The sequence below is a fragment of the Colobus angolensis genome, unplaced genomic scaffold (assembly GCF_000951035.1).
Source record: "Colobus angolensis palliatus isolate OR3802 unplaced genomic scaffold, Cang.pa_1.0 Scaffold74, whole genome shotgun sequence".
Classification (NCBI taxonomy): domain Eukaryota; kingdom Metazoa; phylum Chordata; class Mammalia; order Primates; family Cercopithecidae; genus Colobus; species Colobus angolensis.
In genome coordinates this window covers 3,036,300-3,049,193 of record NW_012121154.1, presented here as the reverse complement: position 1 = coordinate 3,049,193, position 12,894 = coordinate 3,036,300, and the positions used below count along the sequence as shown (strand labels likewise).

The window sequence follows — 12,894 nt, the reverse complement described above, 5'->3', positions numbered from 1 at the left end:
GAATGAACCTCTGCTCTATCACTCCTTCTCCAAACTTTCCAATATCTTAATTGGATTTATTATCTGATATGATACATCTCCCAAAGTATTATTGATTAATCTATCCATTTGTCTATCTAATCTTCCTTTGCTTATTGTCTGTCTCCCCCGCCACCCCAATGGAATATACGTTCCATGAAAATAAGGATTTGTTGTATTTTTTTTTTGATGCGGTGAACCTAAAGCTTAAAACATGATGGGCAGTCATGAATATCTGTGCAATGAGAAAAGAAAAGAAAAATGGTGAGGGGAGGGGACTGCCTAGGTTATGCAGAATGTATATCAGGGATATTTAGAGCTCCACTTCAAAAAGCACTTTTGAATGTTTTTGGGTTGATATGCCTGTGTCTCACAAACTATATAAAATATGTAATAGTCTCATAGCCTTAAGAAGCTATGTGCTATGAAGCTAAGGGTACCTCACTGAAGGCACTTAGGATACTGCAGACATTTGTATTCTTACAATAATCTACATTTATCCCTTAGTGTATTATTTTATCCAGGTAACAACGAAATATACACATACAGGTCAGCACCATTCTTAAGAGACCAGGAAGAGATCAGAACTTGAAACTAGCTTTATCCACATATAATCCAAGTTGTTTAGTCCTGATCTTTACACCTAAGAATAATCATCATTATCATGTGTCCTATGCTTGTAACCTTTTAACGTTTGCTCTGGGACCATGCATTCAAGTATATTTCACAAGGCCAAACTTTACTATCCTTTTCAGGCAAATTGTACAGATACTGGAAATAATGTGAAACATATGAAATATTACCTGTTCATATTTAAAGCTCAGTGTGCCAGTGAACAAGAGTAAGAGAATAATAATTTTAAAGTAGAATTGCTTAGCACCAGATTTTTTTAAAGATCCATACAATAATATATTACTTTAACCTGGATAACTGTTCAAAGCTTTCTTTTGTTCAAAAATTTCTACTTGTTCATATGCATACATATATATTATGTATGTAAATATGCATGTATAATGAGGAGTATATATTCTCATAATGGATGGTGAGCAGAATAATTAATGTGACATGTTAGGAATTACTGTCACAAACTAAAGAATTACAATCACATTGGTAAAGTTAGGCTCCAGAAATGTGTGTGTGTGTTTGTATGTGAGCATATATGTAACAGAAACCTGTTTGTGCAGTGATTTAATTTAGTCACTTGCAGCTTCTGTGTCCTTTAACAAGACTCTTCCCTCTCTGAGCTCAGATGCATAATTTTCATATTACATTTATTTCAAATCAAGTTACTTCAAACTGGGATCTATTCACCTTGTCTGTCATAAATAGTTAATATAAAGACAAATATTTTAAGCCTAAGACATGTGAAATGAATTTGTAAAATGTTAACAAATATACTATATTAACATTATTATGATGATACTGAAAGGAAGCCTCCATCACATGGTAAGTTTGAGGATATTATAATCCAACTGCAGAATAAAAATGAAAACAATCATACATTCTTCTGCTTTAACACTGTAACAATGGAGGGAGAAGTTGGTCTACTATTACCTCCAAAATTAGTGTAGTTGTTCATACAAACACTTGAATAACTTAAAGAACTCTGAGTAACTAAATTCAGTTGCTTTTTGTTAGATCACAAATATGTATAAGATGCCATGTAGAAAAGAGAATCCATAATATATAATCCTTGTTCTCAGAATGCCACAGTCTAACAAAAGCAATGTTAAAAGCACAAAAACGACAACAGAGAAAACAATATTTTACATGTGCATATTCTTATGTTCTCTCGGTGTTTGGGCATGAGTGAAGGGGTTATTGAGCACTGCACTGACCTCTCTAACATATGTGAGGATAATTATTATCTTACAAATCTGGACTCTAGTGGGAAATAACTCAAGCAAATTATCAAGAATATTCATTGCTGAAAGGACCTTCAACCTTAGTCTCTTCTTTAACATATGATAACTGCAGATGTGGGGAGTTTTGCAGGTGAATTGACAATCTCATCCAGTTTCAGGTACAGCCAAAAAATAGAAGTACACACAGCAAATGAAAACCAAATTCATTAACACAGAAAATGAGACTATCCAAGAAAAACACTGTCGATTTAACATAACTTGTGTTCAAGAAATTTAGGTTATATCTCAGACTTGAAAAACAATCATTCCCATTTCCAAATATAATAGGCCTTGATTTTAGCTGATCTCTTCCAACAATTTAAAAGGAGCCATTCTTCTAATGTTTCACATTTAGAAAATCTGCTTTTTGGTCAAAACCTCTGCTCACCACACATTTTCTACTTCTTCAGTCCCACAAACGTTGCCTTCCCCTTTTTTGTTATGTTTTGTCGTCTTAGCCCTCTCTTTTATTCTCTAAGTGTATTCATCCCCTCACTGATGAATCACCTCTTTATTCAATCCAAACCTTAAAATCAGTCATTCCAACTATCCTATTATCTAGGATTTCTTGGCTGCTGGAATCTCCACTGTAGCAGCTTTATAAATCCCCAGATTTTTTTCCCTTTGTCCTTACACTTAAGCAAGGGTTTAAAAACCCATGTACTCATAGTAAATATATCTGCTATAAATTGAAGCTATTTTCCTAAACAAGAACCCTAGTGTTGCTAAGAAATTGTTTTATTTTCTTCTCAGATCACTATAGATTTATTATCGACAACTATTTTAAAGCACCCTGCTCTTCCTCAAATTGACAAATATACATCTTTAATTTGCTCTCTAAAGGTGGTGTTGTTAACCTGCTGTACTGATAGGACCAAAGCCATTTAGTAATAACTCTCTCCTTTTCCTTTCTTCACCTCCTAATTTCTCTTCTTTCAGGGAAGAATGATCTTTTCTTATTTTTAAGTCTAAGGTCTCTCACTATGTGCTCTCAATCCAATATTCTACAAACTTTTGCATGAATAACTTTATTCTTCATGCAATCACTTACCATTTATATTTTCATTTATAAAATAAGTGTTAAGCACCTACTCTATACTCTGGATTGTGGAAGATTAGGGCATATTAAGGTAAAATGTTTTTTGTCTACATTGTAGTTATTATCTTCAAGGGAATTCTGATAATTAAACTGAACAATTGTTAAACTGCACAGAAAGAACAAAAATAAGAGCTTAGAAAAAAAATGCCGTGGGAGATAGGGCATTGAAGAAATATACCAGAAATAATTTGCATAAGTCTTAGTCAGAAGATATGACATATACTTCAAGATCTGAAGAATAACCAGAAAGATCTCAGGTGAAGGAATGCATTTGCAAAATCACGGAAACAATGGAGAAAGTTGTACACACAGAGAGTAGTCAAGAAAATGGGAGGTGGTCAGAAATGATGACAGAAAGTTAAGCAGAGACTAGAATATGCAGGAAGTCATGTTCAGGAATATATCTGTCCTACTGGCTCTGGACAAAGCCACTGAAGTGTTCTAGACCTAGTAATGACATTGTCAGGAGTATATTTTCAGAGGATCACTCTGGCTGCTGCAGAGAAAAACTAAACAAACAAACAAAAAACACCAAAAACAAAACAATTGCAGTGAGGTCAAAATGAAGGGAGGAAGACCAGTTTGGTGGCTGTCATAGAAATACAAATGAGAAAGGACAGTGACCTGGATATGGATGGGATAGTGAGGATAGAGAAAAGAGACATGCAGGGATCAATTGAAAATATAATTGATGAATTATGCTCATTGATAATATGTCAAATGTAAGAAATAGAGCAATCATAAAAAAAGAAACTTCTGATTTGAATAATTGCTTGTAGAGGAGTTACTAAGATAGAGAGCATGTGAGCAAGGGAAGATTTCAGAGATGGAAGGAAGATGAATTCTGTTTAGTGTGTCTTTAGAGTGAGAGCCTTGTGAAGACCCAGAGGTCATGAATAAAAAAGCTTAGGAAGGAAATGTGGACTAGAGCTGAAGTTATTTGAAAGTGAGCCAGTGGAGTGATTAAGTGTACAGAGTAAAAAGAAAAAAAAAAAACAAAGCAAGACAACCTAAGACCTTGAGAAAGGTGAGGAAAAGTAGAAAGGATTCTCACAAGTGGGGAATTGCAGAAAGGAAGGAAGGAGATATATTTCTTCCTTAGATTTTTTATTCTTTCCCTTTTTAATGACACTCCTTAAATACAAATATGCATTTAAAAATTTCTTTATCCTGAAAATAAACTCCCACAGTCACTGTATGCTGTAGAGTCTCATGATTCCTTGCATTCATTCTTTAAACCAGAGGACTTCTTCAATGGGTATATATATATATATATATATCCTGCCATTTTGCATCCTTCACTGCTATTGTATTGATAATCAACAGGATCTATCAAAAAAATAGATTTGTATACTTATCCTGTTTTAGTTGTCTTCAGACATTGGCACAATAAAATTTCACGTGTTTCTAATATGTCCATTGCTTTTTCTGGCTTCTTGTGGCTTTTCTGACCCAGGACCTGAATTGTAAGCTATCTAAACTTCACTATTTCATTCATGACTTCTCTTTCCCTTTTTCTAAATTTCTATATATACTTCTTAAATTTTTCTTTAAGTGCCCTTTATTTTCTTTTACTCCTATAAATGAAATCATCACCTAGTGTTTCTTTCACTATTTCAATATTGTTAATGATCTTTCTTTCTTCTTTCTTTCTTTCTCTCACTCTCTCTCTTTTTCTTTTTTTTTCTTTTTTTAGACGGAGTCTCACTCTGTTGCTCAGGCTGGAGTGCATTGGCATGATCTCAGTACACTGCAACCTCTACCACCCGGGTTCAAGTTATTCTCCTGCCTCAGCCTCCCAAGTAGCTGAGATTACAGGCGACACCACCACACCCAGTTGATTTCTGTATTTTTAGTAGAGATAGGATTTCACCATGTTGACCAGGCTGGTCTTGAACTCCTGACCTCAGGTGATCCACCCACCTCGGCTTCCCAAAGTGCTGGATTACAGGCATGAGCCACTGTGCCCAGCTGTTAATGATCTTATATTTGCTTATTTCTCTTTGAGAACTTACATACTTCTATAGCTTCAAGTTCATTAAGCTATGTCAACTTTCCTATTTTTTTTTTTAGACCTAACGCTGCATTTCAAAATTCTAGATAAAAATTTCTATCTAGATACCTCACTGCAACTTTAATTTACCATACTTATTTTTTAATTTTATGAGAAATGTCTTAAGTAATTTCTTAAGTTTATAAGTTTCTTACTTATAAACTTTCCTCTTGAAACTGCTTCTGTTCCTATCTTTTTCATTTTGGTTAATCTCATCATAAGGCATATAAATAAAATGTTATTTTACCTTAAAAATTTCCATCCCTTGCAGGACTTCTTTTTCAGTGCTCTAAATTTAATACCAAAAGTATTCCTATGGTTTTCATTTCCTTTTATTGTTTTATAATCTTAATGTTGCCAGTATAAGTCGTGTCCTTATTATTTTACAGTAGTATTTTGGAATAATATAACTGGTCTTCTGCCTGCATTATCTATTTCCTCTAAGCCCCCCATACAGTATATAAAAACAAATATGAATGCATTTATACAATATGTTTTCCAGAACAGATTTCAGGTTTCATAGATTTGAGGAATTAACAGAACTTAAAACATACAAACAAAAAAGACAAAACTGATGTACTGACGTTATTCTGTCAGGACAAAGGCTAAAAGTATCTACCACATGGATCAATATATATACTTGAGGTGGGTCACGATTTTGGCTCCCAAGTCTTTTAGCATGATAGGGAAATGGGAAACCTTGTCAGTTACATTTTCATAGTGTTCCTAATATGCATTAACTAACCTTGATGTATCTTTCCACCAGAACTGACCACAGACTCTCATTATGAATCCTTTAATTACGTGTTTATCATTCTACAACACCTTATCTACTATCTTAATAAACTTGTGGTTCATATGACATGGTAAGAATCTTTGCTTCTACTTATTTTATGACATTTAATTCTTTTTATAATATCTGCATTTTCATACTTGTCTTATGACAGGCATTTGTCCTATATTTCTTCCTCTCTCGCCTTCAGCTTCTATATATAACAATGTTTTCCAGTAAGCTTATTTTTAATCTTTCCCATTGCAACTATCCACATGTAGGCCCTTATCTTTTCTCTCCTGGCAGTCACATTCACTCTGTTTTCCCTGCCTCCAGCCTTACCATCTCCAAACCATGTTGTATGGTCTATTACCTTTTAACACACAAAACTTTCCCTGGCATCTGGTGCATATTCCACAATTAGAATCTATAAAACTCTATCTTAATCACTTGTTTCCCTCCATCCATCTTCTTGTAAACTAATATCCCTATTTTTTTCTTTTTCTTTCTTCCTAAGCATAAATCCTGAAACAGTGCATAGTTCCCAAATGACTCAATGAATGAATTAATACATAAATGAATCTCCTAAACTAAAATGGTAGGTTCCTTTGAAAGAAGGAATTACATTTTCTTGTTTTTTGGCAAGGTTTACAAGTTTTTTGGATGAGTTGAGCTTACCATAGACTCGAAAGTGTTTAGGATGTCAGTTAAAGAAATGCTTACACAAGCTTCTTTAAATTTGCTACTATTTCTGCAAGATATTATACAATGGCAGGTTTTCAAAATGCTTTTTTGAAATTTTATGAATGTTCTTTTAACCTAGAATCTGTTCTTTTCTTTGCAATAGATAATTAATGCATTAAAATTTTCTATTTGCAATTCTTCAGAATTAGATTTTGTCAATAGGATTAAAATAATAGGAAACATGTCTCCGTTTTATGTAGCTAAGAACAATGCATATGTTGGAGATCAGAGATTCCCACTGTCCTGCGAAACTACAAGAAATTCAATAACTTGCCTTGTCATCAAAAACTCCCCACGGAAAAGGTTTACCAATATCTATTCAGATTGACCTACTTTATTAATTCCCCTTGGTAACCTAAGAAAGTTCATGATATTCACAAAGGAAGCTATTCTATGTCCAGTCACTCCCATTAAATGGCAAGCAGAAATGAAAAACTCAAATCTAATAATTAAGTTTTCTTTTTAAACCTGTGTTCTGTAGCCCATTAAAATAAAGAATACCTATTTTCAGCCTGCAGTTACAAATTGTTGATTTCAATGTGGCCGTTGAAACTAATTGACACAAATACAGATCTTTAATAATGTATACAGGGACCCTGGATGTCTTTCCACATGAAAACGCCATCTACTCTGTCCACAAAATGCCATCTAACAGTAGTGTAACAAAATAGTTTTGAAATTAATTTGGAAAGATTTATTGCTTTGTGAAGGAGAAAGTCATTGTGAACGTATATTAAAAGCTGAACATCAAAAGAAAGGGGCAATATCCATTTTAGCAAGATCAAAGTGCATTAATCTCACTGCCATAAAAACTGCAATGTAAACACTATGAAAGGTAAATAGAATTGGAAAGGATTCTTGCATTTGCATAGCTTAAATGGTATGCCTTTGGGGAATAAACTTTGTATTTACAGATACCACGGCAATTTTGCAATGTCCTCAGCACATAGTGGAAGCTGAACAAATAATCACATTTACTAATCTTGGGCCAATGCTGTCATGTGAAACATGGAATCTTTAGTCATGATAACAGCAATAAACGCTGAGTAAATACACCACTTTTCTCTCTTTCCCCTTTATCTCCTTTACCACCCCCTTGACATTCTTCCATACCTCATCCCACAGATGGCATTTCTTGCAAAATTCACGTTTGGGCACCACCTGCCATTTGTAAGAGTACCACTCTGTTGAAATATTTTTAGCAGCTGCAAATTAAACTGTCCTTCAGGTGCAATCTTACACTTAATGAAAATGACACCTTGGCACAGGACACGCGCTGCACTTACGATTCATTTGGCAGCTTGAGCTTATTTAAATAATGAATGCATTTTGTTGTTCTCAGCATTAGAATCAGACTGAATGTCTAGTACAGCAACATTTTGACCAGCATTTGGCTGGACCTATCCCTTCCACCAACAAGCCCCCAAAAGGACAAGAACAAAAATATATTTTTCTGAGAATGTATCAAATGTACAGAATGATTAATTAAGGCATTTGGGGTATCTGTAAATTTAAAAGTTGGGATACGTATTGGTTTTCTAGGACACAAATCATATAAATTTCATTTGTAAAAAGGGTGGAATTAATAATTATAAACTCTCTCGCACAAGTGCTGCAAGGCCTAGTTAATTTCACACCGTGAACCACTCAGCCAATCCTCTTGTAAAACATGTCAGAAGTTGCAGAGCAGGGAAGGAGGAACATAACCCCACTGCAGAAAAATGACAGAAATCCCCTCTCTCTCTGAATCAATAGTAACACCCTCTATGAAAGGAAAAAACAAGGCTTTAAAATGTAAATAGTCCACAGAAATATACGTACACATTCTTTTCTTCACACTTTAAAGGAGATCCCAGTGACATTATAACTACGAAGGAAAACTCTTTCAGAAAGCAACGTAAAAAGAAGCAAGTTTTTCCTTCACTGTACTTATATAAAAACTGTTCTGTGATAGGATTCAGAGAAAATGGGTAGAAATTAGGCTTCCAGTCACTAGATTTGTTACTTCAAAAATATCAACTTGGCCGGGCACGGTGGCTGACTCCTGTAATCCCAGCATCATGGGGAGGCCGAGGCAGGTGAATCACTTGAGGCCAGGAGGTTGAGATCAGCCTGGCCAACATGATGAAACATTGTCTCTACTAAAAATACAAAAAAAAAAATTAGACGGGTATGGTGGCACACACCTGTAATCCCAGCTACTCGGGAGGCTGAGGCACGAGAATTGCTTGAACCCTGGAGGTGGAGGTTGCAGTGTGCAAAGATTGCACCACTGCACTCCAGCCTGGGCAACAGAGGAGACTCTGTTCCCCCATGCCCCACCGCCCACCCACAATAAAAGAAAAAAGAAAAAAATATCAACTAGCCTCAGTTACTTGCCTATCAGAAAGTATATATCTTTGAGGAGTGTTGGGAGAATTAATTAGGGAATATATATGCATCTATCTATCTGCCAATGCCAAGCATATTATTGGTCTTGAAAATTGCTAGCTGTTATTATTTTATAACATTGTTTTTAAAACTTTGTGAAATATTGTATAAAATATATGTTTAAAAGTTAATGGTAACATAAGATCAGGCACGGTGGCTCATGCCTGTAATCTCAGCACTTTGGGGGGCCGAGGCAGGCAGATCACTTGAGGTGAGGAGTTCGAGACCAGCCTGGCCAATATAGTGAAACCCTGTCTCTACTAAAACAAGCTGGGCATGGTAGTGGGTGCCTGTGGACTCAGTTACTTGGGAAGCTGAGGCAGGAGAATCTCTTGAACTCTGGAGGTGGAGGTTGCAGTGAGCCGAGATGGTGCCATCCACTGCACTCCAGCCTGGGTGACAAAGTGAGACTCAGTCTTTAAATACATAAATAAAAATAAATAAATAAATAAATAAATAATGGTAATGTAAACTTAGATTACCAGTGGAAGCAAGATGATAGCTGATAAGGATTCTAAAAACCTGCTAAAGACAACTAAAATAACAAAGACTAATGATAAATTATGTAAATTATAAAGTTATATTAATATTTCCAATATCACAGCCTCAGACTTCAAAATATTTACAAAGAAACTAGCTGGGAAATTGGTAATGGGGAATAATTATCACCAGATGACTGCCAGCACACCAGGATGGCAGCCGCAGTGACTGGTTTCTTCCCTTTTCAGCTATGCCACAACATACAGAAAACAAAAGCCCCAAAGAATCAATCGACCATGAATGGGAACTTTCAGTGCATTAAGAATGCAGGGAATGCAACATAAGGTCATTTCACATTCTTAGCTAACAGCCTAAGCAGAGCAGATATATCATTTTTGGCTGTGGAATAGAAAAACCTCTGGCTGCCAAGGAACAGGCCTGGAAAAACTTCTGATGCTAGCTGGCTGGGAAACTGTGAATAGCCCTTGGGATAGTTTAACCCCAAGAAAAGTTCAAGATGAGTCACATCAGGAGAGAGAGAAGGGCTGATTAGAATGAAAGATAAACACAGAAGGCAAGTGAAAATAATAGGTACTGCTCCAGAAAGAAATCCTGGGATTAAGACTTAGTGAATGTTCCAGGTACAAACTAGTAATTGGCAGAGCCAGGGCATAACAAGAGCCGAGTTCCTTCTACTGCTTCAAGCTACGTGGAGTGTTTGCACCTATGTAATTTGCAATATGTCTCTAAGTTGCAGGTACTTCTACACTATTTGGTTATTTGATATATTATTTTAATATACTTTTAAATCATTAATCAAGAGAATAGTAGGAAAGCTTGCTACCTTCTACCACTACAAAATAAGGCTATTTGAACTAAATGGACATAACCAAAATAAACGGTTTATAGTTTTCCTCATAAAGGCAAATGACTGAAGAAGAAGTGAAAGGCTTTGGGATATTGGACTTACAAGCATAAATAGATAAAGTCATCACGAACATCACTGTGGTGTGGAGTGACCTTGACTCTGTACCTTAAATCAAATTAAGTACCTTGTATCTCTTATTCAACCCTGCCTTTGAGGAGAAAATGTTTTTCCACTTTCATCTTTTCAGTTTCAACTCCCATATCTATTTAACTGGCAATTACTACCAATTCTCCACTAACAATTTTTAGAATATTTTTCCCTTATTTACTTTTTTTCTATTTAAAGTCTTCTTATCTCTCTCCTAAAGAATTGATGTGACCTCTCGAACGAGTCCCATGCTTTGAACTACCATGCAACCCAGCAAACCCATTACTAGATATATACCAAGAGGAATATAAATCATTGTACCATAAAGACACGTGCACACGAATGTTTTTTGTATCACTGTTCACAATGGCAAAGACATGTAATCAACCTAGTGATAGACAGATTGCCCATCAATGATAGATTGAATTTAAAAAATGTAATTAGTACATGTATACCATGGAATACTATGCAGCCATAAAAAATGAGATCATGTCTTTTGTAGGAACATGGATGGAGCCAGAGACTGTTATCCTTAGCAAACTAAAACAGGAATAGAAAACCAAATACTGCATGTTCTCACTTATAAGAGGCAGCTAAATAATAACCACTTATGAACACAAGGAAGGGAACAACCGACACTGGACTCTACTTGAGGGTGGAGAGTGGGAAAAGGGAGAGGAGCAGAAAAAAATAACTATTGGGTACTAGGCTCAATACCTGAGTGACGAAATAATCTGTACAACAAACCCCTGTGACATGCGTTTACCTAAAAAGCAAACCTTCACATGTACCCCCAAACCTAAAATAAAAGTTAAAAAAAGAAACTGTGAGCAAAATTATGTGTGTGTACCTATAAAAAATGGACCACTGCTTTAAATAATTTTCTTCCAAATCAATATTTTACAATATTTACAAGGTATATCTCTAAATATACACAATTTTTTAATGGTTTTTCATTGGCTAAGCAAATTCAGATGCCTTTAAAAGACATGCAATGTCTCTGCTACCTAGCCCCAAAATACAAATTCTAGGTTCAAAAATTACATAATTCTAGGCTCACCTCCAGTTAAATTTCCTTGTATCCTCCTACCCTACCACTTGGGATTCCCAAAACTTTTATTCTTAAATTACTTTATTTATGAAAATTGCTTTACCAAGAGTCATGACAATTTTTCAAGACTGTTTTCAAATATATTTCACAAGTCCTTTCTCTAAATTTGTCAGGTAGAAATTTCTCTTCTGCATTTTTATAATACAGTATTTTGTCTGATTTTCAATGAGTTACCTGCCAACCAGCACTAGTTTATTCTTTAGAGCAATACAAATCTGGGTTTCTATTGCTATTTCACTAAGTTTTTGTTTGTTTGTTTGTTTGTTTGTTTGTTTTTAGTTAAAGTTTGCCATTCTTCTTTGAATCCTCTCTAGTTCCTAACAATATATTACACTTTAGGATACTTGTTTACTTGAACTCAAACAAACATTATTATATATACTTACATAATTGTCTTATGGTTTATAAACCGCCTTCATGGAGATGATGGCAGTGTTAAGAAGCTGTCACAGTATCCAGTTTAGCTACACCACTTAGTTACTTTGTGACCATGAGCAAGTTAACATCTCTGTCTTGAGTTCTCACTCATAAAGTGAGCATTTGGAGACATTATAAAGATAATAGAGCTGATACACCCAGGCTTAGAACAACATACTATTGTGAAATATCTATCCTTATTGTTATCCCATGGTTGATTACTTCTGCTTCATTATTAAGAAATGTGTTCACCACCAAAAATCATTTTCTGAAAGTGTGTCATTGACGTCATCAAAATACAAGTATTCTTTCTGAAAACTGAAGTGGAAGACATATCATTAATCATGTAAGAAGGGTGTACCAATGTCTGAAGCTACTTTGCCTTAATAAAAGGAAAGATGATTGATGAATGGAGAGACCGGTGACTGGATAAATACATGATACATTGTAGTAAATTGTAAATTTGTAGAATCTAGGTGGAAGACAAAGGTTTATAGCAGTAAAATTATTTTAACTTTCCTGTATTTGAAATTTTTCATATCAAAATATTAGAAAAATACTTTTATGCTTCCCAAAAATAAAAAGCAGCATTTGTGTTTAACATTCAGCAAAGGTGAACTTAGGTGAATATAAGGATTAAGGCAAAACTAAGAAAATACAATATGTGAATACAATAATTATTATAATGGGTGATATATGATTTAGTTTCTTTTATCAGTACTGTACTTATCCTTATGGTTCACACTTATCCTTAACCTGGAACAAAATCAACAAAGTATGTTGTTTTTACTTAAATATTGTGGTCGTTAACATTTTATAATTCAATAGGAAACTTAACTTTGGTTTTTCTT

At 34.8% G+C, this 12,894-nt stretch overlaps 1 protein-coding gene across 2 annotated transcripts in view; it reads right to left on the bottom strand.

Moving 5' to 3' along the window:
- The window catches only part of SEMA3A (sema domain, immunoglobulin domain (Ig), short basic domain, secreted, (semaphorin) 3A), a 521,740-nt gene that overhangs the window by 50,241 nt on the left and 458,605 nt on the right, over positions 1-12,894 (bottom strand). The window lies entirely within an intron of this gene.